At 41.7% G+C, this 25,098-nt stretch overlaps 3 long non-coding RNA genes across 3 annotated transcripts; 1 reads left to right on the top strand and 2 right to left on the bottom strand.

Moving 5' to 3' along the window:
• Window positions 1–9,992: 9,992 nt before the first annotated feature.
• Window positions 9,993–11,371, bottom strand: LOC146712354 (uncharacterized). Its single transcript, XR_014919244.1, has 2 exons — window positions 11,279–11,371; window positions 9,993–10,953 (listed from the first exon to the last, which is right to left on the bottom strand). It is a non-coding gene; the product is annotated as an uncharacterized LOC146712354 (long non-coding RNA).
• Window positions 11,372–11,883: 512 nt separating this feature from the next.
• Window positions 11,884–19,879, bottom strand: LOC146712353 (uncharacterized). The gene is made up of 3 exons (XR_014916841.1): window positions 19,783–19,879; window positions 15,654–15,759; window positions 11,884–12,295 (listed from the first exon to the last, which is right to left on the bottom strand). It is a non-coding gene; the product is annotated as an uncharacterized LOC146712353 (long non-coding RNA).
• Window positions 19,880–20,743: 864 nt separating this feature from the next.
• LOC146712352 (uncharacterized) lies at window positions 20,744–23,501 on the top strand. The gene is made up of 2 exons (XR_014916838.1): window positions 20,744–20,804; window positions 23,320–23,501. It is a non-coding gene; the product is annotated as an uncharacterized LOC146712352 (long non-coding RNA).
• Window positions 23,502–25,098: the final 1,597 nt, after the last annotated feature.

Below are 25,098 nucleotides of genomic sequence, written 5' to 3'. Positions count from 1 at the left end.
ATATGAGCATTAGGTTCTAATGCGTATTTGCCTTAAATTAGACATAGGTGCTAATAGGGGCCTACGTCAGCTCAATGTTGTGATGCCGTTATTAGTTAATAACGGCAGCCTATTTAGCATTAGCAGATAATGTTGACCTTGGCCCACTGGAAAAGTTCAGAACTAAAGATTTAGGAGTGTTTCTCGATAGCTCTTTCTCATTTGAGAAACAAATAAATTCTGCTTTTAAAACCAGCTGTAAGGTTTATATTGTTGACTGTCATTTATGCTTAGAAATATTTACTCATATATGCTTAGAGTTGTATAATCGATTGCATGATGATAGAGGTTTGATCCTTAGTAGTCTGTAAAAACTCTGTGTGCCTTCCAGAGTGCTCTGGCATGCACACCACAGTCTTCTATATCTGCATTGTTTAGATTGAAATGTCTGTATTAACAGTTCTATAACCTTCTTCTGAACATGAATGGAACACTGTAGAAAATGAACTGTTCTTCTGAACATGGCTTCTCTTGCCTACTCCTTGCTGCTACAGACCTGGCAGCGTTTCCTCTCGCATAGCCGAGCCAGATTTGGCCTGAGGGAGGAAGCAGTTGCGACCCTCAGTATGTCTTGAAGATGATCATCCGTAAGTCTGGACCTGTACTTGGACTTATTGAAGTTCAAAGTGGAGAAGAGCTTTTGGCACAAGTATGTGCTACCAAAAAGGCACATGGTCCGCTTGAACATTCGGGAAAGCCGAGGGAAACTAGGGCTCAATCCTCTCAAAAATTGTCCAAGCTTGTCTGCTTTTCCACTCACCTCCCTGAACTTTGCTTTGAGTTCAGAGTTGCACTGCAGCTCAATGAGCTCCATTTGAAGCACAGAAGGGGCATCTTGCACATCAAAGGAGAAGGGGTCCGCAAAAATGTGAAAGGTGGCTCTGTGTGTCTTGAAGTCAGCAAATCTGTGATCAAATTCCTCCTGTAGCCTCAAAATGACATCAACATACTCGTCAGCACTGAATGGTGTGCCTGCATCCACGAGTGCCTTGCATGCTGGGAAGTGGCAAAGGTTTGTCTGAGAGAGCTGAACTTTCCAGAGCGCCAGTTTTGTGGAGAATGCTCTCACGTTGTCATAGGCAGCACTGACAAGTTGCCCCTGGCCTTGTAACGTCTTGTTCAGTACATTAAGCTCATGTGTCATATCAACAAGAAAAGCTGAGTCCATGAGCCATTTGGGATGAGTTAGCACAGGAACACTAACTCCATCCTTCTCCATGAAGGCTTCACTTCTGCTCTCAACTAAAAAAGTCTCTTTAATACATTTCCCCTGCTGAGCCAACGTACCTCAGTGAAGTCGAGCACATCCCCATATTCTGACTCCATTTCCTCTAAAAAAGCACAGAACCTTCGGTGCTTTAAGCCCCTGGATCTGATTTGGTTGATGCATTTCACAACAATAGACATCACATTGTCAAACTTCAGGCATTTGCTGCAAAGGACCTGCTGATGGATGATGCAGTGCAGAGCAATGGCCTCCTCCACGCCTCTGTCATGTTTGACATCAGCAGGACTTTAAAATGAGGAAATGCCGGGCGGGCGTTTCCCCACACCTGACCCTCATGAAGACTGAAAAGACAAACAAAGTAAGAACAAATGACTTAATCTGTAACATAATAAGATGTAAAGAAACATGTAACTGAGTATTCAGCTTCATTTGCAGAATGTTTGATTTGCCAGCAACTGAATGCTTCCACACACAAACCCGGCATAGTGAGTGAAGCAATGTTACTTAACAAATAGCAAATCATAGCAAATACATAGAAACAGAATAAAGTGTTTAATATGCAAAAGAAGAAGTAGTAAACACATATGGGACAAATGGAGACCATTGCAGCTCATCCACCAGTGGGGTAAAAAGAGCAACCAAGAAAGTGGCAGCCTGCACGGCCACAGATGTGCTGGAGGAGCTAGAAGCTCTACCCATGGAGAAACTCCTGGAGAACCTTGCTAAGCCTAACAGGGGACAGGTACTTCTGCCCAACCTGGCAGCCACAAAGTGAACTCATTTAGGTAAAGATAACCACATGCACCTAACCAGCCTGCACCAGCCTGACATTTCTTCCTCCTAAGTAAAAACCAATGGATGGATTGAACTTAGAGTCTCAGCTCAGTTTTCTATTTTGACCACCTACACCCCAAGATACTCTTTTAAAAAGTGTTGTTTTCAGATCCCTTTGAAGTTCATAAAGGGCATGTTCATTTTCATTCAGATGTTTTATTACATAAATGTTACTGTTTTCTTTTGATTTATGCTCCCACTACACTGCACCTCTACAAACAACAATGCCACGGACTGTCAGCTGCTTTTACATGCTGTGAACATGAGTAGGTTTGATCAGAGTTTCAATTATCAAAGAAAAGACAAACTGAGCAAAAAGAAGGAAAAAAAGACCAACTTCTTCCCAACTGACAAGAAAAATACTCGTCATGTTTTCATAATAAAGGATCAGGCTCCCCATTTATGACAGCTTGGACCAATAATGTATGTTACACTGATGCTACTGTAGAGACAGGGTCAACATCTCTATTTAAATATAATTAATATGCAAAACACAATAAAAGTTATACATGAATTATTCATTATTTTTCACTATTGATAAAATTCATGTATACTAATCAAAGTCAAAAATCAAATCAAATCAAATCACTTTTATTGTCACATCACATGTGCAGGCACACTGGCACAGCACATGCGAGTGAAATTCTTGTGTGCGAGCCCCACAAGCAACAGAGATGTGCAAACACAACAACACAAATGAGCAAAATACAAGAATGGCCAACCTGAAACTAATAAATATATGTACAATATATAATAGTGTATGCATTTCTGGATGTGTATACTAAATATTTTCCTACGTGTGTGTGTGTGTGTGTGTGTGTGTGTGTATACACATTTTTACAAATTAAATAGTAAAAAAATAATAATAAATAAAATATATAAAAATATACAGAGTTGAATATGTGCAAAACAAGTGGCATTTATATACAGTGTGGAGTGCATAGTGTTGAAGTTCCAGTAGTGAAGCTGAGGTGTCTATGACGTGTTCAGCAGTCTGATGGCCTGATGGAAAAAGCTGTCTCTCAGTCTGCTGGTTCGGGACCGGATGCTGCAGAACCTCCTTCCTGATGGAAGCAGTCTGAACAGTTTATGGCTGGGGTGACTGGAGTCCTTGATGATCCTCCCCGCTTTCCTCAGGCACCGCTTCCTGTAGATGTCTTGGAGGGAGGGAAGCTCACCTCCAATTATCCGTTCAGAGCACCGCACTACTCGCTGGAGAGCTTTGCAGTTGTAGGCGGTGCTGTTGCCATACCAGGTGGTGATGCATCCAGTGAGGATGCTCTCAATGGCACAGTGATAGAAGGTCCTGAGGATGCGGGGGCTCATGCCGAATCTTTTCAGTCTCCTGAGAAAGAAGAGGCGCTGCTGCGCCTTCTTCACTGTTTTGTTTGTGTGTACTGACCACGTAAGATCCTCAGCCAGATGTACTCCAAGGAAACGGAAGCTGCTCACTCTCTCCACAGCAGCGCCGTTGATGGTGATGGGGGTGTGTACTTCTCTGCACCTCCGGAAGTCCACTATCAACTCCTTTGTCTTTGCTATGTTGAGGGTGAGATGGTTGTCTTGACACCAGTGGGTCAGGGCGCTGACCTCCTCCCTGTAAGCCGTCTCATCACCATTGGTGATAAGACCCACCACTGTAGCGTCGTCCGCAAACTTCACAATGATGTTGGAGTTGCTAGTGGCTGTGCAGTCGTAGGTGTAGAGTGAGTACAGGAGAGGGCTCAGTACACACCCCTGTGGAGCACCAGTGTTCAGTGTGACGGGGGATGAGGTGATGCTGCCCAGTCTGACCACTTGGCGTCTGTCAGACAGGAAGCTAAGGATCCAGCTGCAGAGGGAGCTGCTCAGTCCTAGATCCTGCAGTTTCCTGTCCAGCTTCGAGGGAACGATGGTATTGAATGCTGAGCTGTAATCTACAAACAGCATCCTCACATACGTGTCTCTCTTCTCCAGGTGTGACAGGGCAGTGTGTAGTGTCAGGGCTATGGCATCATCAGTGGACCTGTTGTGGCGGTATGCGAACTGTAGAGGGTCCAGTGAGTCGGGTAGTGCAGAGCGGATGAAGTCCCTGACCAGCTTCTCGAAGCATTTGCTCACGATGGGGGTCAGGGCTACAGGTCGCCAGTCGTTCAATGAGGAGATGGTGGAGGATGTGGGTACAGGGACGATGGTGGCCATTTTGAAGCAGGCTGGGACTACAGACAGAGAGAGGGAAAGGTTGAAGATGTGCGTGAACACTCCAGCCAGCTGAGCCGCGCATGACTTGAGGACGCGGCCGGGAATCCCGTCCGGACCAGTAGCTTTGCGCGCGTTCACCTTCCTGAAGCACCTCCGCACATCTTCCTCAGACACAGTGTGCGCACTGACGTCATCCGCGGTGCGCACACTGTCCGGTCTCATGGTGTTCGCTGTGTCGAATCTAGCGTAGAATACGTTTAGATCCTCACACAGAGAGGCCGTGGTCTGCGGAGTTATACATGAGTAACAACATTATTAATAATGATTAATAATAATAATTCTAATGCCAACATGATGACTGTTCATAGCTCCTGCTTTGAAATACTGAACTTAAACATTGACCTGATGAAAGATCACAATTCACAGTGGCCCACTGTCAGAATCATTCTGAATATAAACTCATCGAGTTAATCTGAACCTTTCTCAAATGTGCTGTGAATAAATGCTGCTGCAAGCCACTGTGGGAAAGCTGTGTTATTATCATGGAAACATCTGTGACACATTCACAGAGGACGAGGACACAAAGGGACGACACGCAGAGGCTGTGTTAAAGTCAAAAATCCAAATCTTTAGTCCTAAACAGGCAGTGGTTACAAACAGGAAGACGAGCAGTCCATTAAACAGTCTACAGGGTCAAACATACAGAGAATTCAAACAGCTATTAAAAACAAATAACTGGACACTGAAAAACTTCAGTGATGTGTGAGGCACCAAAGGGAAGCAGCTGAGTATATTCAATGAATTCTCTTCAAATACAAAGACAGAAACTCCTACAGGCAGCATGCAAACTGAGCAGGATACACAAAGATCAGAGATTACAAAAGAAATCAGAAAAGGATTTCAAACTTACTGAGAGCAAGGCCTCTGTTACAAATCTGTCTAATAGAAAAACATGCTGTACAGATACAATACGCTCAGTGTTCATGGTCATTTAAAAACTGGCTCTACCTGAACCACTTCAATATTTTATGAAGTCACTGAGTCGACCATTTCTACAGTTTGTTTCCTTCATTGCAGTTAGAGTGCGGCTGGTAAGGATGAAAACACACACAGAGCGTAAATTGTCTTTGTTAGTAACAAACGTCAGCAAAGAAAAGACAAAACACACAAACACTCTCATGATATTCATGAATCATTAGAAAGCATCCAAACATTCTGCTCGTGGACTTTTACAGTCTTATTTGCACTCGCTCATCTTCATAATCATCCTGATCAATACATGACAGGGGAGGCTTTGAGGTAGGCGGGGCTCTCTGCTGATGTCAGCATGAAAGGCAGGACCAGCGTCTGCCACATGTTGGTGAAACATCACAGTACACTGGCGTGGTTTCCTTTCCAGATGTTGGACGTTTGACACTTCAACGTTGAGGCCAACAAGAAGACACAGTTTTGGGTCGGGTTGCTGCAGGGTTTCTAACTGAGCAAAAGCAGAAGCACACAGACCAACAGGGATCAGATGCTGAGTGTTAGAGGAACATCTGTGCTGATCACTGAATGCTGCTGTGCTCTCTTGTTGAAGTTGGCTGGTGGGACAGTCTAATAGTGATATCCTGCCCATCGGAGGAACACTTTTAAAAACACATGCAATACTTTGTTTGTATTACAGTCACAGTTTATGTTATTTTTGTCCTTTAAAAGTGTTGCTGTACTATAAAGTCCTATAATTTGAGGCTAAAATGGCTCAGAGAGTCTCTCTCTCAGAGGATCTCCTTTGAAAGTGGAGACGGCTTTATCCGCTGATCCACGTCACTTTACCTGGATGTTTTCTTTGAAGCTGGATGAAGACTCCTCTCCCTCACTCCTGCTGCAGCTGTGTGGTCCAGTTGGCCTCTGAGGTCACAGTCAACATCTGTAGCAGAAGAGGGGAAATAAAAGTCCAGGTTACCAAAACTGGGAGCTTTTCCAAAATAGAGCGTAACTGGACTTTTTCAGCCTTACAGGCAGATAGTCGTCTGAAGCTGCAGCTTTTTCTTTTTAGCTTTTTCCAATCTCTGCTCTCGGCTTTCTTTGAGAACATGTCTGCTTTCTTGGCATGGGTCTGTCTGCTGTTGGTGAAGAGACTAAATCCACATACTCGCTACTAAGATCTCCTCAAGTAGTCTCAACCAGATTACAGTTTAAGAGTAAATGTCTCCTGAGAGTTTCACCTTGGGGAGATGCTGTCTTGCTAACATGCAATCATGAGCATTAATCTATGAGGTGAAAAAGTCATTTTAAAAGCTCCAGCCACAAGTTTTATTTCATCTGTGTTTTGGTCAGAGTCCCATCAGACCTCCAGAATGGTGTCAGAGTGTTTTCTATCCACGTGATGAGCACAGGCCTCAGGTCCAGACCTCCACGGGCACCATAGCCTCTTTGGAGCTAATAGGTGCAAGAAGGTTTTGTTGGGATAGGAACTGAAGAGGAAACTGACGAGGAAGGCAAGGATCTTCTTCAGCTCCTCCGAGCCGGGACCTCTTTGTGGAGGCCAGCATTGGCCAGGTAGCCCTCCAGCATCGCTGGATGGCCGACAGTGGAAAACCTAGAGGAGGAGGAGAGAAACAGCAGCTTGGAGCATGTCTTTATACTGTTTAGTTTTTAGAGCCACAGACTTTCTTTTAATGTCATTGTTCAGGATCTATGACTGATTATGTATTTATTGTATTCCTCCATGACTGTGTGACAGCAAGTGGAAAAAAACAGCTTCACCTTTGTTGATATGCTTGTAATTTTAATATTGATTAAATGGCCCATGAAATAATAGAAAGCTCATATATGAAAATGTATTTTAAGAAGTAAAATGTTAATCTGAGTACAAAGGAGTACACTCACCTTCTGGTAGATGGAGGTGTAGCGAGCGCTGGTGAACATCCAGGCCTCCTCGTAGAACTGATCACTGATTGGATCCAAAACATCGATGGAGGATCTGTGTAAGCGCTGAGGATCGTCCTGATGGACAGAACAGAAGGAGAGTGAGACAAGTGAAGATATACTAAACAACACTGTGACATGAACTGAGCCACACACAGTTTGATTCACAGGTGATTGACACATTATTTGACCACGAGCAATCTTTTCTGGTTTGACGCCGTCTTTGTAGCCAGGAACCAGCTCTCTCCTCGGCTTCCTCCACTACACGCTTCCCCCACGCCAGTCTCCTCCGTCACTATAAAGGGGAGAGTCATGAGCTCCATCACCCTCACCTGTGCCGTCCAACGTCCCGCCACCAGCCTCCACTGCAGCAGGCCAGAGACCACACCCCTGCCACAATAAGTAAAAGTATATCCTTGCTGTACCCTTAATGCTAAATGTGCTAAATTAACCGCTGCCTTTGCCCCTTTGGGATTATTCTTATGTCACTGGGATGTTGACCTTTGACCTTCACATTAGAGAGATGGGCAGACATAATTAGTGTATGAATTTAAAAGTAACAGGTAATAAAGAGAGTGCAGCAAATGTAGTCAGGTTTATTACTCTGTATCACACATGAGTGCCCGAGGGAGGCGGGGCTGACTGGGGAGACACAGGAAACAGAGAGACAGGGCTGACTCGACATGAAACGATGAAACGTGGGACACGGGAACAGAAACTAAACACAGGCTGAAATGAACACTGAGGGAGGGAGAACTAAGATTACTGAGAGCCTGATAAATAAGAAGAACAAAAAGCAAGAAAAACAAGAGTCAAAGAAAACCAAAAACACAAAGCATTGGGCCAGGACCCACTGCTGTGACATTTATATGTGATAAAAACATTAAAAACTGCTCACATGTTGAAATCTTTCTACGTATACTTTAGGTTCAGCTCTCCAGCCTGGCATTTGGTTAAGCATGATTCAAACATTTGATTTTGTTTAACTGGTTTTAATTATAGTTACTTTTTGTGAACATTTGTTGCAGCATTTAAAAATACATCATTTATTTTCAAACTTTTATTTGATTTAGAGCATCATATTTGACCAACGTAAATGTTTTAATTTCATATAAAATAACTGAAGCAGTGAACTAAATATCTGAAATCTTTCCTTCCTTAAAAGTTATAATCCTACTTAAGTTATAGTGCAAACGCTTAAGCAACAAATATACTTGATGCTAATTAATTAATATTTCCCTTTGATGTTGCAACTATGCGGTCACTTCTGTCTTTAAACAAAATAATATTTTCCAGTTACAGAAATCATAAAGTCCAAACTAAAGTGCTACTGTTGCTATATGCATTTTATATAAATCATGGATGATGGTCCTGACATGAAGGAAGAGAAAGTTACAGGTTGCATCCTTTGACTTTGTCTCCGTGCCTTTGGGCGATTTTCAGAAGGACAGATGTTTCTGTTCAATTCTTAAATCAATTTTTTCAAACACAAACACTATTTTAAAGCTTCTAGAGAGTAAAATATTAATGATAATTATAATAACAATAATAAAAACAAAAGCTCTCAGATCCATCCAACCAAGCAGCAGAAAGAACAATAACTGAAGAGAAAACTTTAACCTTGTAGACTTCATTATGTTCCAGCTGCTCTACATACGCTGTGACCTCGAACTTAAGCAGGTCGTAAAGTATGTGCAGCTCAATAACTTCATAATCAGACCCTGTGGTATTTAGGCAGCAGAACAACTAAGAATAACAACTACAAATAATGTTTTTAGGTTTCTGTTGTACTGCAAGGTTCTGTACAGGAGAACCAAACCAAGAGCAAATATTACGTCTCATTTACACCTGAGCACGAAGAGCCATCAGCATTTAGCAAATTGAATCATCTTTGTTTAGATGCAAGAAGAATCATATAGAAATGAAAAAGTAGAAATAGAAATCCAGAGCAAAGATATCCTCTAATTCAGCGTAGCACATGTGCAGCTGCTGCGATTCACGTAAGCATTCGGCTCGTCGCTGTTGCAGATTTTTCTCTCGCTGTTCTGGCTCACAGCGCTGCAAACACAAAAATAAATATCCCCAAAGGTGTGAAAGGGAGCTAATTAGTAAGAGTATTGTTACTCTCCGCAGGAGTAGTCCAGCAGTAGAAACCAGTCCAATAACAAGGTGTGTAACATCTAGCAGGGTGACAGAAAAACCCAGGGTAACTTCTAAGGACCTCAACGTCTCTCTCACATTGTGTTTTTTAAACATGCTTCCATTTGTCACTTCAGTCTTTACTCTGAAATACAGGAAGAGAAATCATGGCTGAAACAATTTCTCATGAAACCAGGGGTGTGGTCCAACAGTCAGTTTGGTGAGGAAGGTTCCTAACTGAGAGAAGTGACCCAGAAGTATCTGTGTAGCAGCCACAATGAATCCAGATCATGAGCTTTATTAACTGATCAAAGTATCTTCTATCATCTTCTGTATCATTCAGTTTGCATTGGTAATGCCCATTATTGTAATGCTTTTTTAAGACCAGCAAAACTTTATTTCACTTTGGGTTAGCTGGGATAAGTGATGGATGGAGGGAATTTTACTTCAGCCACAGAAATCCTAAACAGGAAGGAGGAGCAGAGTTACAGTGGATCACTATCCAGCAGGGAAACAAGGTTTATTTCAATTTCTTGGCCATGAGTGAGATTTACTGAGTGGACAAATTAGGGAGACGACACCATCAGATCCCGAGCCCTCCATGTGTTAATCAAGAGACGGCTGCTGTGCTACATCCATAAATAATGAATAAATTAGGAGCTAAAGCTGAAAGGACAGTTTATTTGTACCATCAGTGAAGATATTTTACATTTGAATTTTTTATTTAACATTTGCAAGATTCAATAACATAAAGAACCTGAACAAGAAAACATTTATGTGGATCAAAATACATTAAAACAAAAACTTTATAATAGGAAACAGTTTTCAACCAACTGATGAAAAGAAAGCTAACCACTTGACATGAACTCTACAGTAGGACAGTTTTGAAAGCTTAAAATGGAACTAGGGGAAGAGTTTGATTCACAGCTGCCTCATCAGATTTTTACAGGAGATTCTATCTGAACTCTGTGGAGCCTGATCTCAAGCTTTTTGAGTCTGACACAGAAACCAGAGGATCTTTCTGTGTCTTCAGATTCACTGTGATCCAGTGATGGGAGTGATTTCAGCCCTGAGTGATTGCGCTGATGTTTGCACAGAGCAGACAATGAGGTGAATGTTTGGGCACATTGGTAACAGTGAAACAGTTTATTAGTAACGTGGGATCGTTTGTGTGCAGAGTATGAACTGAGATTCCTGAAGCTCTTGTCACACTGGTCACAGCTGTAGTTTCCTTCCATGTGTGCACGTTCATGAAGGTTACGATGACCTGACTTTGAGAAGCTTCTCTCACAGTGTCTGCACTTGTGTGGTTTCTCTCCTGTGTGGACTCCTTTGTGTGATTTAAGCTGACTTTCAGTGGTGAAGGATGACCCACACTGATCACAGAGGTGCTTTTTAACCCCACTGTGAATCAGTTCATGTCGTTTTAACTCACTTGGTGTGGTGAAGTTTCTCCCACATTCTTTGCAGTATTTCAGTTTGTCTCTAGTGTGTCTACGTTGATGTACTTTTAGGGTCTTTTGCTGACTGAAAGTTTTTCCACAGAGGTCACAATGAAAGTCTTTCCCACCACCACAGTGATGACAGGGTTGAGAACTGGATCCATCTGTGTCGCTCTGCTTCTAAACAAAGACACAAAGACAGTGTAAGTCAGTCCTTCAACATTTGTATCCTGAACGTCGCCTGAAATAAAGAGCATCTCTGCAGACGTCCAACTACATTTGACTGTTTCAGTTAACACACTCAGTTTACTGGGCTGCAATAACTACAATACTACCACCATAATACTACAGTAATACTAAAATCATAACTGAAAGGAAAATCTGAATAATCACTCAGAGCTGCTTTTCCATGCAGTAGAATTGCTAACATGCTAACACAGTTTAATGAGCAGACTTGTTCCAAACAGTCAGGCTAAAATGACAAGATAACAATATAAATACATACCTCACAGTAGCTGCACTTGTAGAGTCTCTTTCTGGTGTGGATCTGTTGGTGTCGTCTCAGGTGATGTGGAGATTTAAAAGTCTTCTCACACACTTCACATTGATAAGGTCTCTCCTCAGTGTGGGTAAACATGTGTTGTTGTAAGTGTGCGTCTCTTGTAAACTGTTTGCCACACTGTTCACAGCAGTACACATCATGTCTGGTGTGAATGCGTAGGTGTGCATTTCGGTTCCCTCTCTGGCTGAAAGTTTTTCCACAGATGTCACAGCTGTATGCCTTAATTCCAGAGTGGGTAACTAGATGCTTCTGTAAGCTGCTACTGTGAGTAAAAGCTCTGCCACACTGATCACAGCTGTACGCTTTAACTCCACTGTGGATGAGCTGGTGTTGTTTTAGGTAACCCTTCAAGGAAAAAGACTTTCCACACAAGTCACAGCTGAACGGTCTCTCTCCAGTGTGGATGACCTGATGCTGTTTTAGTGAAGCCTTCAGAGTAAACTCCATCCCACACTCGTCACAGCTGTATGCCTTAATTCCAGAGTGGGTAACTAGATGACTCTGTAAGTGGCTACTTTGAGTAAAAGCTCTGCCACACTGATCACAGCTGTATGCCTTAATTCCAGAGTGGGTAACTAGATGTTTCTGTAAGTTGCTACTGTCAGTAAAAGCTCTGCCACACTGATCACAGCTGTACGCTTTAACTCCACTGTGGATGAGTTGGTGTTTTTTTAGGGAACCCTTGAAGGAAAAAGACTTTCCACACAAGTCACAGCTGAACGGTCTCTCTCCAGTGTGGATGACCTGATGCTGTTTTAGTTTAGCCCTCACAGTAAAACCCTTCCCACACAAGTGACAGCTGAACGGTCTCTCTCCAGTGTGGATGACCTGATGCTGTTTTAGTTTAGCCCTCACAGTAAAACCCTTCCCACACTCGTCACAGGTGTGTTTTTTCTCTCCCTTTCTTCTGTGAGGTTTGTCGGCCTCCTGAGAGCGCTGACTTCTGGCTCCATGTTGGTCCTGCAGTGACAGAGATACAAACAGAGGCAGTGAGTGAAATGCAGTCGTGGAACAAACTCAACCTTCAAACTCCATTAACACTAGTTTTAAACCTGAAGGTGGAGCGTGGCACCAAACACCTTAAAGGTCTCTTATCCCCACCTGCTGGTAGTTCTAACACATTACATCCAACCTGCTGTTAAAGATAATTCATGACTGTTCAAACACTAAAATCATGCCCATCCCTACTGATTGTACACACACACACACACACACACACACACACACACACACACACACACACACACACACACACACACACACACACACATTATTTTATAATTTAGATTATTTTGTTGTTTCCTATTACATATTTCTATAATTTGTATAGATTTATACAGAATTATTCAGTGATAATAAATCCTATGTTTGTTTATTCTAAAGGAACCCCGTTAGCTTCCACAACAGATTTTGCTCGTCTTCTGTCAAATACTCACATAAAATATTACACAATAAAGTGGATTCAAGATATCCACATAATTTCACTCTTACATCCACAGTGAGGTTTCACAATTGTTCAAATATAAGCAATCAATAATAATAATAATAATATCAATAACATTGAGGCACATTACACAAATTTCAAAAACAAATCATGTCTTACAATATTTACAACAACTAAAAGCTCTGTAAATCGGCTTTTAAGTGTTCATTGAAGTTTTGAATAATTCTCTAATTTTATAAGGCAACTTATTCCACTTAAAAGTTGCTCTAAATGTAACAGTTTTACAAAACGTTACTTTTAACTCGAGCATTTACTAAATTGCAGCTTGTTGAAAACTGTGTAATATGATGATGTATTTCATCTGGATACTGCAGCTGAGCAGAATAAATGTGGTGTGTTTAACAGAATTGCTTTCTTTAGAACTACAAGTAAGCCATAGAATATTTTAGCCTGTACAGGAAGCCAAGAAAGGTTATTATGCATTTTATCAATATTAGTATAGTATGAACATCTTCACACTAATCTGGACGCCTTATTCTGGACTAACTGAAGTCTGTTAAGATCTGTCTTATTAGCTGCTGACCAAATGATTGAACAATACTCCAGATGAGACATTACTAGTGCATTAATGACATCTTTCATAATGAAGAAGTGATACACAAAGAGCATTTCATAGCCATAGCTATGCCTTGTCGGCAGAGTTATGTGACATTAGTGATGTTTGTACTTTCAGCGTTAACTTGGTTTTAAAGCCTTTAAAATATACGCCGTTCAATAGGCGACATTAATCTGACAGAGAATGTGATGATTTTGTGGATAATTAAAGTCAGTCATATATCCACAAACACAACAAGCTGAAAGTCAGTGATGCTGCTCGGTTTGCAGTCCTGAACATCACGGCACAAGCAGGATTCACTGCACTGTTAATGTTAGCTGTGTTATATTGCTGCCTCTGTTCGGTGGTGTCGAGCCAAACGCACTTTAACGTGTGTTTGAACGAGCTGACGGTTCACTCGTTAAGCTGAAAGAAAGATGCTTTAATCACAGCAGTCACACATGTGTCCACTGCACCATCTGGAACTCTTCTTGTTTACACTCGTAATAACACAAACACTAAATCCTGCTTCTCTGGTGCTGTTGTGTAGCAGTGTGTACACCTGAGACTGTCACCTGTCTGTCTGTCCTGCACTCTCTCTCTGTTTCTTTCTCTCTGATTGTGGAATAAAAGTATGAACATGTGTTTATAAGTTACACTTGTGTTTGAATCCTGCAGCTTATCACACATTTGATTTCCATGTGTGACGACTGCAAGTGTCCAGAGTGAGGACAGACTGAGGGACCCACTGCTGCACATCATCTGTGAGGCTTTGCAGCCCTGATGATCCACCAGGACAAACTCAGCAGTGTGTGAGGAAGAGGAGGAGGAAGAGCCAGCAGCAGCTGACAGATGGAGAGAATAGACAGACTGTTCCCTGTTTGTGAAGGACTGCTAGGAAAGTTTAACATAACTGTCTGTGCTGAATCCGTCTTATTAGGTAATGTTCACATAATGTGATCCTCCCAGTGTTTCCAGTGTGGGAGAAAGTACTCAGGGCCTTCAAGTTACACACTATGAAAGGCAGCAACAAGTTTAATGTTCAGAAACCTAAAGTCTGTATCAGCAGCAGAATGGAGCTAAAAATAAATGTTGGTTTCAGTTCTATGAAGCTTTGAGTATTTTGGATCAGTAGCTGCTGTGTTTGTTGCATCATATTGCTGTAACTGTTTATATGCTTTATATATTCTGAGCTAAGTTGATCTATAGTGTTACATCATATTCTATAAGGATGTTATGTGTTTGTAGACTTTCTGCCCAGTTTGACCCATTTAGCAGAAGTCAGCCTGTTTAAGGCTCTGATATCTATTCTGTGTGACTTACAGCAGTTATGACATGGTCTGATTTTCTCACCCAATAAAGGAATATTTCATATATCAGTCTACTCTTCATTCTATCAGACACAGTTATCACAGCTCCTGCATTTGCTTTTTACACATATATGTAAGCATTGAGCCACATTTAGTACCAACATGTTCTCCTTCATTTCTGTCAAACAAAGCTGTATGAAACGTTTCCAGCTGTTAGTATCATGGTTGCTAGGCAACCCGGGAAGCGCGACGGAGGCTAGACGTCCCATTTCACGAGCCTACGAGCCTCGCACTTCGGCCTTAGCGGTCTTTGAGTACGCGGCCCTTGAGGACTTTAAAGCTGCAGAACCTGAATCGGGATACAGCCATGATGATCTCCAGCCTCGTGCTCGCCAACATTCTCACCTGAGTTAAGAAGACGATCACTGAAATGGTCTCAGCAGGTCCTTTGATGACAGCAATGAAATGCAGTGGTAAGGCTTTTTGGGGATTAAGTTCGTTTTCATGGCAAAGAAGGACGATGCAGTTCATCTGATCACTCCTCATAACATTCTGGAGTGCAGGCAAAATGCTATTATAAAAACTTAAGCAGCAACTCTCCAGGTTCCAATATTTATGCAATTCTCAAACCTTTTGGCCACGACTGTATAACCTCTTCTGAAGTTTAGTGGATATTATACATGGTTATGCTCAGGATGTGTCGGCCAGTTTCCACTGGAAACGCCTTTTGGTTAAACTGTCAGCGAGGAATTTGCATTTGCACTGTTACATTTTTATATAACTTTAATGCACATAAACAACAGCTGCTTGTTTCAGTGAAAATACATTGATGGGTTTTTAATAAAGTTGTGCAGCTGTAAAGTATTTTGTCTGGTGTCAATTCTATCGTCAGCTACATCGTTATGGCAAATGTTCAGATGTATATGGTGATAAATATCTTTGGTCATATGGTCCTGCTCTGTCTGTCACCTTCTGTGTTGAGCTCATTGTTTCCTCTGTAGTGGCTGAGCTGAGTCCAAGGAGCTGAAAATGTTCCTCTGCTGCTCCGTCAGACTCTCCTCCTCCTGCTGATCAGCTGGGACACAAAACAGATCTTTGTTAGGCTCCACACTGCACTGAAGAGTCAAAGTGTCTCATATGTTCATCTGACAAGTAAAAGAACACATTTTTGTTTCCCGAGGTGGGCAACTTGTTGGAAACAAACACAAAAGCTTTGAGCACTGATACCTGCCATTGCTGGCATTGAAAGATGCAACGCCAGCAATGTGGATTGTCAAGACTCAAACCAATCATCAAGCAAAGACAACAGGGATCATTTGTTTCTGTTTATTTAGCATTCACAGCATTTGTAGTTGCCTTCTGTGCAGGGGAAGTCCACGCACACTGTGTGGTACCGCCATCCGCAGAAGGTGCATTCAACCTCTGTAAGAGAAACGAGGTTGTCTGAGACTGAAATGATATTCACTAAAGAAGTGGTGATTTGTAAAACTTCAAGTGTATGATAAGGTGAAAACAAATACACAACTGCATGTCATGTAGTTGAAGGTTTTTTTCTTTTGGAAGACCGGAAAACACTGAAAGTTACAAATTAGTCCTTTATTTATCCAGGTAAAAAAAAATCTCATTGAGATTAAAAATCTCATTTCCAAGAGAGACCTGGCGTCATGGCAACACAAGTCACATACCACACAGGTATATAACATTTAAAACAAACACAATATCCCAACATGTGTAACAAATGTATTGTGCTTGAAACAAATTCAGAATAGGTGATAAAGCAGCTGCACATGTGTGTCACGAGTAAATCTGGCTGTATAACAAACAGAAACAAGTGATCCTGCTGTCTTTGCTCAATGGTTGGTTTGAGTCTTGACAATCCACATTGCTGCCATCTTTCAATATGTTGAATGCACCAGTGTAAGTGCAGCCACTCAGACTCAATGTGTTCATAGAAACAGGTGCAGATGTGTCACGAGTTCATCCAGCAGTAGCTATGGCACTTGGCCACAGGGGGCAGCAGTGGACTGACCTGCATTCGAGACTGCTCCAGCTGCTCTGTGACAGTCAGTAGATCTGCTACAAATTAGAGATGGCACGATACCACTTTTTTATGTCCGATACCGATATCATAAATTTGGATATCTGCCGATACCGATATGAATCCGATATAGTGTTTTTTAATCAACAAAACAGTTTTTTAAAATATCTTGCTGCATTTTGCAAGTCTGCAAGTTCATACTCAAGTTTAAAACAACAACTACACTAAAGCTATTCTGTTATACCTGTATACAAAAAAAATATTTCATAGTTCAGCAATACTGATCAATCTAATAAACTTAAACCTACACCATCCTCCCTATTCTGGTATTTTAAAGAGTACTTAGCGTAAATATTAAGCAACCTAACTAATAGGGTTCCAACTCCCAGCAACAACAAAAATAAAAAATAGGGAACCACCCCTCACGCGCCACCTCATGATGCTTAATCGACGTAATCAACCTTAATTTGATGCAGTGTGAAAAAAAATGCACAGAAATCAATTATTTTTCAAGAAATATTAAATAGATTCAACATCTTTCTTCAACAAAATTGCAGACTGCACAGATGGTACCTTCCCAAAGGAAAAAGTACTATAGCTTACTAGGGTATATATATTAGACTTAATAGTTACTATATACAGTAATTGACTTCTATTCATTTTACATCAAATTAAAACTTTGGGTGTCAGATAATTATTTATTAAAAGCTAGACATTTTAAATGAGAATAAGAAAGAAAAGTATGTCTTTGTGCCCCCTTTTCCCTGTTCATGCCCTATCGGCCCCCCTGGCTAAACGTTGCTAGATCCGCCCCTGCACAGTTACCAGCCGTCAGCTGTAGAAAAAGATCCTGGTGTAGAAAGTAATATTAAATACATTCTAACAACAGCTTATCAAGCTTAAACGTGCTGCTGTTGTTCAGCCGCTGGTTTCCTCTTTCTGGTGCAAAGTGGGCCAAAATCAAACAAGAGAGACGGACTCGCGACAGAAAAGCCGATCAGCTGATCATTAAGCGAGAGGCAGTCGCTTGTTAAGCTTAACGTGGGAATGCTTTACAAACATTCAGAGATGGACTTACACACTTGCTTTACTTCTCTCGGGATAACTTTGTCGGAGATGAAATGCTGGGTTGCTAGCGAAGCTCCACATGCTATCCAGACCACCGACAGGTCCCGCATACCACAGCCGCTCTATCACGTGATGCATACTGCTCCAACGTGCTAACGTTCTGAGGTGAGTTACGGCGTGTTGCAAGTTTTGTGAGGTGCTTTCGTGATATTTAATGGATCGGATTACATTTTTTATTTTTCTCCGATATCCGATCCAGTAATTTAGGTCAGTATCGGACCGATACCGATACGTAATATCGGATCGGTCCATCTCTACTACAAATTGCAGATCATATGCAAGTTTTGAAATGACATTATAAATATTCCTAACTTAGCCACGGCAGCCATGTTGATGTATTACCTATATTGGTATCACTGTGGGGTTGTATACTGTTGATCTAAGGTGGAATTACCCTGTGGAAATAGGAATTTTCCATTTTAGAGCATTTTGAAATCACTGAAAGTTAGGTCAATTATGGACAATTTGAAAGGGCTTTTATTTTTGAAAGCAAAATCAGAATGACTTGATACTGATATGGTATCACTGTGGGGCTTTATACTGTTGATCTAAAGTGGAATTACCCTGTGGAAACAAGAATTTTTCATTTTAGAGCATTTTGAATCGTTAGAAGATTAAGTCAAATATCCGCAATTTCAAAGGGCCATTACTATGAAAAGCAAAATCAGAATGACTTGATATTGATATGGTATCACTGTGGGGCTGTATACTGTAAATATAGAGTGAAGCTATCCTGTGGAAACAGGAATTTTCCATTTTAGAGCATTTTGAAATCACTGAAAGTTAGGTCAATTATGGACAATTTAAAAAGGCTTTTATTTTGGAAGGCATAATCAGAATGACTTGATATTGATATGGTATCACTGCGGGTTTGTATACTGTTGATCTAAGGTGGAATTACCCTGTGGAAACAGAAATGTTCCATTTTAGAGCATTTTGAAATCACTGAAAGTTAGGTCAATTATGGACAATTTGAAAAGGCTTTTATTTTTTAAAGCAAAATCAGAATGACTTGATATTGATATGGTATCACTGTGGGGCTGTATACTGTTGATCTAAAGTGGAATTACCCTGTGGAAACAAGAATTTTTCATTTTAGAGCATTTTGAATCGTTAGGAGATTAAGTCAAATATCGGCAATTTCAAAGGGCCATTACTATGAAAAGCAAAATCAGAAAGAATTAATTTTGATATGGTATTACTGTGAAAAAGCCTGCGGTTGAAAAGTGTTGATACAAAGTTCAAATAGTATTTGGAAATACGACTTTTGCTTTTAAGAGCATTATGAATTCATTGAAAGAGTAGTTCAAAAATGAAGATTCACAGGGCTTTTACTTTGAAATCCAAAATAAGATGGCCTTGATAGTGACAGGGCACAATTAGGGTACAAGGCTGTGTCATATAGATCTAACATTAGAGTTTGTAAAAAAAAAAAAGCCTAAATTATATGTTATTATGTTCTTAACATATCTGTTTATTCACTCGAAGTTGGCTTTTATTTTGAAATCCGGTTTCCACATCCATTCCCGTAATACTTTGAATACACAGGGAACGTAAAATAAAGTGGAGGCTGGCTTGACATCAGTGAATGCCTCTGTTAGCTACACAGAGTTGCTCAGAGTGCTTGTGTTACACTAGCTAATCTACTCAGTCACTTTAACAGAACTATTAACATTCACATCTCACAGAACTGATTTGATTGGAGCATTACAACACGTTTGCACAGAGCATAGGAGCGCACTGACTCTGCTTCACGAGCGCTCCACCTAACGAGCGGGCTCGCGGTGCGGTCGCGCGGGACACTCCTCTGGTTTTCTCCCGTGTTTACATATAAATAACTTTGGCGGACCGCCTTAACTCTCCCATTCACATTAACGTGGGTAACCATGGTGACAATAAACAACATTTTCGGTGCGAGCACCGTGTACCGACCTGTAAAAGCAGGTGAAGAGCAGAGTAAGGAAGACACGATGCGTCTCTGCTTTCCTCCAGAACGTGTCTGAGGAAGCAGCGGAAGGTGGGCTCCACTTACTGCTCCCCGAAACCCCGGAGCAAGCACCAAAGTTCCGCCCTCACTGCTTTCTAACATAAAATGAATCCCTGTTACATGGATTTTCTATCCTCTTAAAGAAACTAAAAATAAATACATATAGCAATGAAAAATGTCCCGTTACATGAGTGTTTTACACAAAATAATATTCATGTGGTCATTCCCTCTGTGATATTATTCTGTTATTATATGTTACCTTATAGATGTAATCAAAATAGTTGAATTATGATATTGTTGTAGATCATATTATACCCTTTAAAATAGAGTGTGTGATCTGTATGTAGTTTAGTTCTCATTATACTTTTGAGTTAACAGAACATATTCACATATTAGTTTATTAGATAAAGGTGCATCACTCTGTATCCTTGATCTGCTGGGAATGTGTGACACTGTTTTCTTGACATGCTTAATTGTTGAATCATGAAGAGAAGGTTGTAAGCAGGAGACTCTGTGTCTAAAGATAGGGGAGATAGATAGACCACATTCCACACCCCCACCTTACAGAAAGCAGAGAAACAACTGCCGAGGTCATAACTTAGGCGCTGTAACAGAGAAAAAATGTGATGTTTTGGCTTTTACGACTAGCTGGGGGCCACTAGAGACTATAAAAAGCTGAGCAACCCGTCACCATTTCGAGACATGTGCCTGACCCTCTGGTAGCATCTCTCCCGTCCGGACGTTATAATGCTCTTATTGTTGAATTGTATGCAAATAAATGATTGTTGATTGAGCATTGATACACCGAGTATTGTCCTTCCTTCAGCCCAAAGATTCAAAGAACTGCGTGTTTTCAACAACTTGGTGCCGTGTGACCCGGATCTTTGGTGTGCTGAGGAGGTGTAGATTTGACCTTTGGTGAGATCGTGAGGCGAGGTGAACAGAGGACCGGTCCAAAAATAAAAAGGTAAGCACAGCCTGTTGTGTTATAAATACCAAATGTGCATATTGGGCTTTCCAAATTAATCTGTTCGCTGAGTCACATGTATTTTCACAGTAAATTTGTCGGTGTCTGGTTTTTGGCGCAAGATACTAACAACATAAGTTGAGGCTGAATTCCAGTGTGTTAAATAAACTGCTTCTACCGAGAAACTAATAAGACACTACGTTGAGCTAGTTGCAGTAAACTGCTTCTACCGAGAAACTAATAAGATACTACGTTGAGCTAGTTGCAGCCACTTTACCTTCCACATTTAATTTTGTCTAATACTGGCTTCTGTAGCAATAATACATTAGAATTTATTCTGAAGACGCGGCCATTAGTCCAGTACATTGAAGTCGAGGTTTGTTTATTTTGTTTATGGTGTCAGTGACGTCCTGGCTTTTGCCGGCTATGAAATAGAAGTTGATTTAAGGACAAGCAGATACTGGCTTCACGGTGCAGTTGGACGCTGGCAACGCGAGAGCGAAACACGTCCGTAGGTTTAGTTTATGATACGGCGTGTTCCGGTGGTGCGGCCGTGAAGTGCAGTAGTGGTTGGTGCTAATTTTAGTACATTTGAGAGAGGTTTTGACGGTGGTTTGTGGCGTCAGTCGAGTATAAAGGGCTGCGGCCATAATACAAAGTAAAAATTTAAGTACAGAGCAACACCTGGTTTATGATGTCAGGTATAACTTCGGGGATGCAAGCATCACGTTTATGATGCGACTTTGCCCCGTGGTGGCGGTCATAATCGCAGAGAAAAGGGTATTTTGGTCTATGGTGCAGTGTGCTTTAAGAAGATCTAATAGTTGAGCTCAGAGGTTTCTGTGTAAAATTCCCGCTGAGGAAAAGTGTTGTGTGTGAGTGTCAAAGCGCGCTCTGGGTGAGAGAGTGTGTGTGAAGCTGCGAGGCGCGCTCTGGGTGCTGTCTTGTGGGTGAAGCGCGCACTGAGTGAGAGTGTGAGTGAGGCGCGCTCTGAGTGTGTTTTTTGTGTGGAGTGTGAAGCGTGAACACAGTGACAGTGACGGTTAATGTGTTTGATTAGGAGGACATTAGAGCAAATACACATTTTAGGATCAAAGGTTGATGCCTAGTGTACCTGTGGAACTTTGCCCTAGGAGTGGCGACCCTCCTGTCCGGGGACGCTTGGCCAGGACCGGCGGCGTCCGGGTGCCGAGGTGGTGACTTGGGGAGGTGAGGGCCCCCGCATAGCTACGGAAATAACACTGGAACGGCCGTGTAATCACGGGTTCACATTTATTTCCGGACTAGAACAAGACACATTTTGCGAACAAACGTTGAGTCTAGATTAGTAAAGAAATATAAAAAGGTTGAATTCCTCGTTTCAGTGGTTGAAATTGTTGTGTGCCTGTCCCCTGACGAGTGTGAAATTAAAATAAAGAGGGAATTTGGAGCCACATAGAGATAGACGGGCATAATTGGGTGTATTACTCTGTGGTGTAATAAAAATAAAAAGGAGAGATAGTAAGAGGTGTGCAGTGGAGAATTATAGAGGAGTAGAGAGAGGAATGTGTTGGGAGACTGGCGTACAGTTTACGCTGTCAAGGTAGGCGTGTTGCCTGCTTATCGGTTTAAAAGTGATGAAAATGAAATTAAATAAATCTCTTAGTGTGTTAATACAGGAAGCTGCGGACCTGGACCAACTGCCCCCACAAGCACAGCGGCCGAAGCAAAATTATAGGTAATGGGAACCACACCCAGCACGAATCAGCAGCTGTGAAACAGACAGCAGCGAGGAGAGAATTAGAGGAGAAATTAAGAGAAGTTTTAACACATAAAATTGGGGCCAACGGACTTGTGGAGGTTGGGAAGGCGTCCGGAGCATCACAACAAAAAGGTGAAACAAAAACACACAAGCAGAGAAATCTGAGAGAAAGGCTCCTTTTAAGGTAACGCCTAGTTTGAGAAAAGATAAAATTAACCTGCTTTTATACAAATGCACATACACGCAATGAAGAAACAGCTTACACTCATGAACACGTGAAGATTTTCCAGCAAGATTAAAGAAAAATTAACATACTTAAATGATGAGGTCTATACATTACTGACAAAGAAACCCTCTGGGTTGCAGGACAACAATTTAACTAAAAAAAAAAAAGGAACACTGGTCTAACCAACCAGGCAAGACGCAACAAATTTAGTGGTTAAAAGATTCAAATTGTGACATGTTTTCTGTTGATTGATTAATAAAAGTGATTACTGAATGAAAGAAAGTTCCTTTTTGGGCTTTTAAACATGATCTTAAGAATTTTAACATATACCGGTGTTGTCCTGTCAACTTGGTGGGTTAGGAGTTGATTATATCGGGAGACAACAAACAAAAAAAAAAAGGGGGAGAGAAGGCTGACACAGGGCCTGGTCCCGGTGTGTCTCCCCTCTGAATAACACAGCCAACACAACAACATTTTCCTGTTCGTTTGTTTTTGTTTTTTGTTTGTTTTTGTTTTGTTTTGTTTTTTCTATACATATTTAATTACAGGCTGCTTTGCCGGCCCTGAAAGCCGAGGCTGACTGGACTCCTGCTCTCCCCCATACGTGACACTGACCAAATGCTGCAACAGCTGGACCCACAACAACGACCTGAGAATGTCAACAGACCTGCAGGAATGTGATCTCATGCAGCCGAGACGGAGAGCACTAAACCTAAGGCCCGTTTCACTACACGGGGGAAAATCCCCAGACTGCGTCAGCTGACAGAGCTGTGACGAGACGCCCGCCAAGCCCGAATGAAAAGTAAGGCCGAGCGAAAGAATGCTGACCTTGATAACTTTGCATTCACACTGTGCAGGACAGTGATGGACCAACACGGATGATCGGGTGGCGAAAAAGGGCGTGACCGAGACAAGAGGAGTAACTGAGGACAGAAGGCACCTCAGAATGGACAAAAACACAGAAGAAGATGCAGGTTTCACCTGCGGTGAACATCGACACTGGAGAAAGGACTGCCCCAATTGGGGTCAGAACCAGGACGGACTGAATTTTGAGCAGCAGCAGCAGCAGCAATGGTCGCAAACAAACTGAAAAAGGAGGGGGGCAGGACCCCAGGGCACGCTTCAGGCCGTGGTTTACCCAGAACACCAGAACAGGAAAGTGATGAACACAAACACCCACACAAACACACACATCTACATGCACTGACTCAGAATGAAGAGAAACAAACACACACACACACACACACACACACACACACACGGGAATGTTGATTCACTGAGAAGTGATGCACACACATACACATGCACACGCTTGTGCAATGAAGAGTGATCCACACGCACACACACATACACGCTGATGCAATGAAGAATGCTTTGCTTATGCTGATATGCAAAATGCTGCACACAAACATCCCAATGCATAATTTTTATGAGGAGCCATTGATTACCATTAAAAACTTAGAATGTGTTATATGTCACCCAGAGGGCATGTATGTAGATTTTAGGAATAAGGTCTAAAAAAGTTTTGTTATGAAAACAATGTCTGTGCGTGATGTCTGTTTATGGCTCAAGGCCTTGACTGAATTCTTTGCTGTGCTTCACACAGCCCTGATGAGGAACAGTGGCACAGAGTGAAAATGATGAATTAATAGTGTAAGTTTTAGGTCGGAGTACGGCATTTTCTGTGATTGAGTTTTAATTCAAGGAGGAACAAAAGGTGTTACGGCACCTGAGGTTCTCATTCCCACACAATATTGTCCCGGCAGGAAGCAAAATGTTCCTGTGAATTTCTGGTTGATTGTTTGGTTTTGTTTAGCGCTAGCTTGATTTTATCAGTGAGCTTTGGCTTGTGTTCTGTCTCGTAAGCGAGAGAGGGATAGTTTTATGCTTGGACATGTCTGCAACGGGCCCTAGTTTGTGTTATTTTAGTAGTATTTTGTTGGTTATGTCTGTTTTCGTTTTTGTTACAGTGCACTGGAGAAAAAACATCTGAGAGGTGTGATCCACCGGTGGTGATATGTTGATATTTTGTGAGTTCATGATTTAACAATCAGCTCTTTAAACAAGGCCTGAAAGATTGAAATTTAAAGCGCTATAAAATATTATTACTGTAAACAGTTGCAAAGTGTGCTTCTCCATGATTGTAATTGGCTTGGGAGAAATTCACTTATAGGGAACACTGATCTAAAAGGATTGCACCGAGTCAATCCGGCCCAAAAAACAACAAGGAGCTGTTTTCCTTTAAAATGATGACGTCATCTTGCTGGTGATGGAGGCTCGAATAGGTTGCGCGGGAGACTCCATTATCAGCAACATCTGGTATGAAT

Source organism: Copadichromis virginalis, linkage group LG3 (genome assembly GCF_057382275.1).
Source record: "Copadichromis virginalis isolate Kocher_CV1m ecotype Utaka linkage group LG3, C_Virginalis_male_GT1.1, whole genome shotgun sequence".
Classification (NCBI taxonomy): Eukaryota; Metazoa; Chordata; class Actinopteri; order Cichliformes; family Cichlidae; genus Copadichromis; species Copadichromis virginalis.
This window is presented reverse-complemented; position numbering and strand designations above follow the sequence as displayed.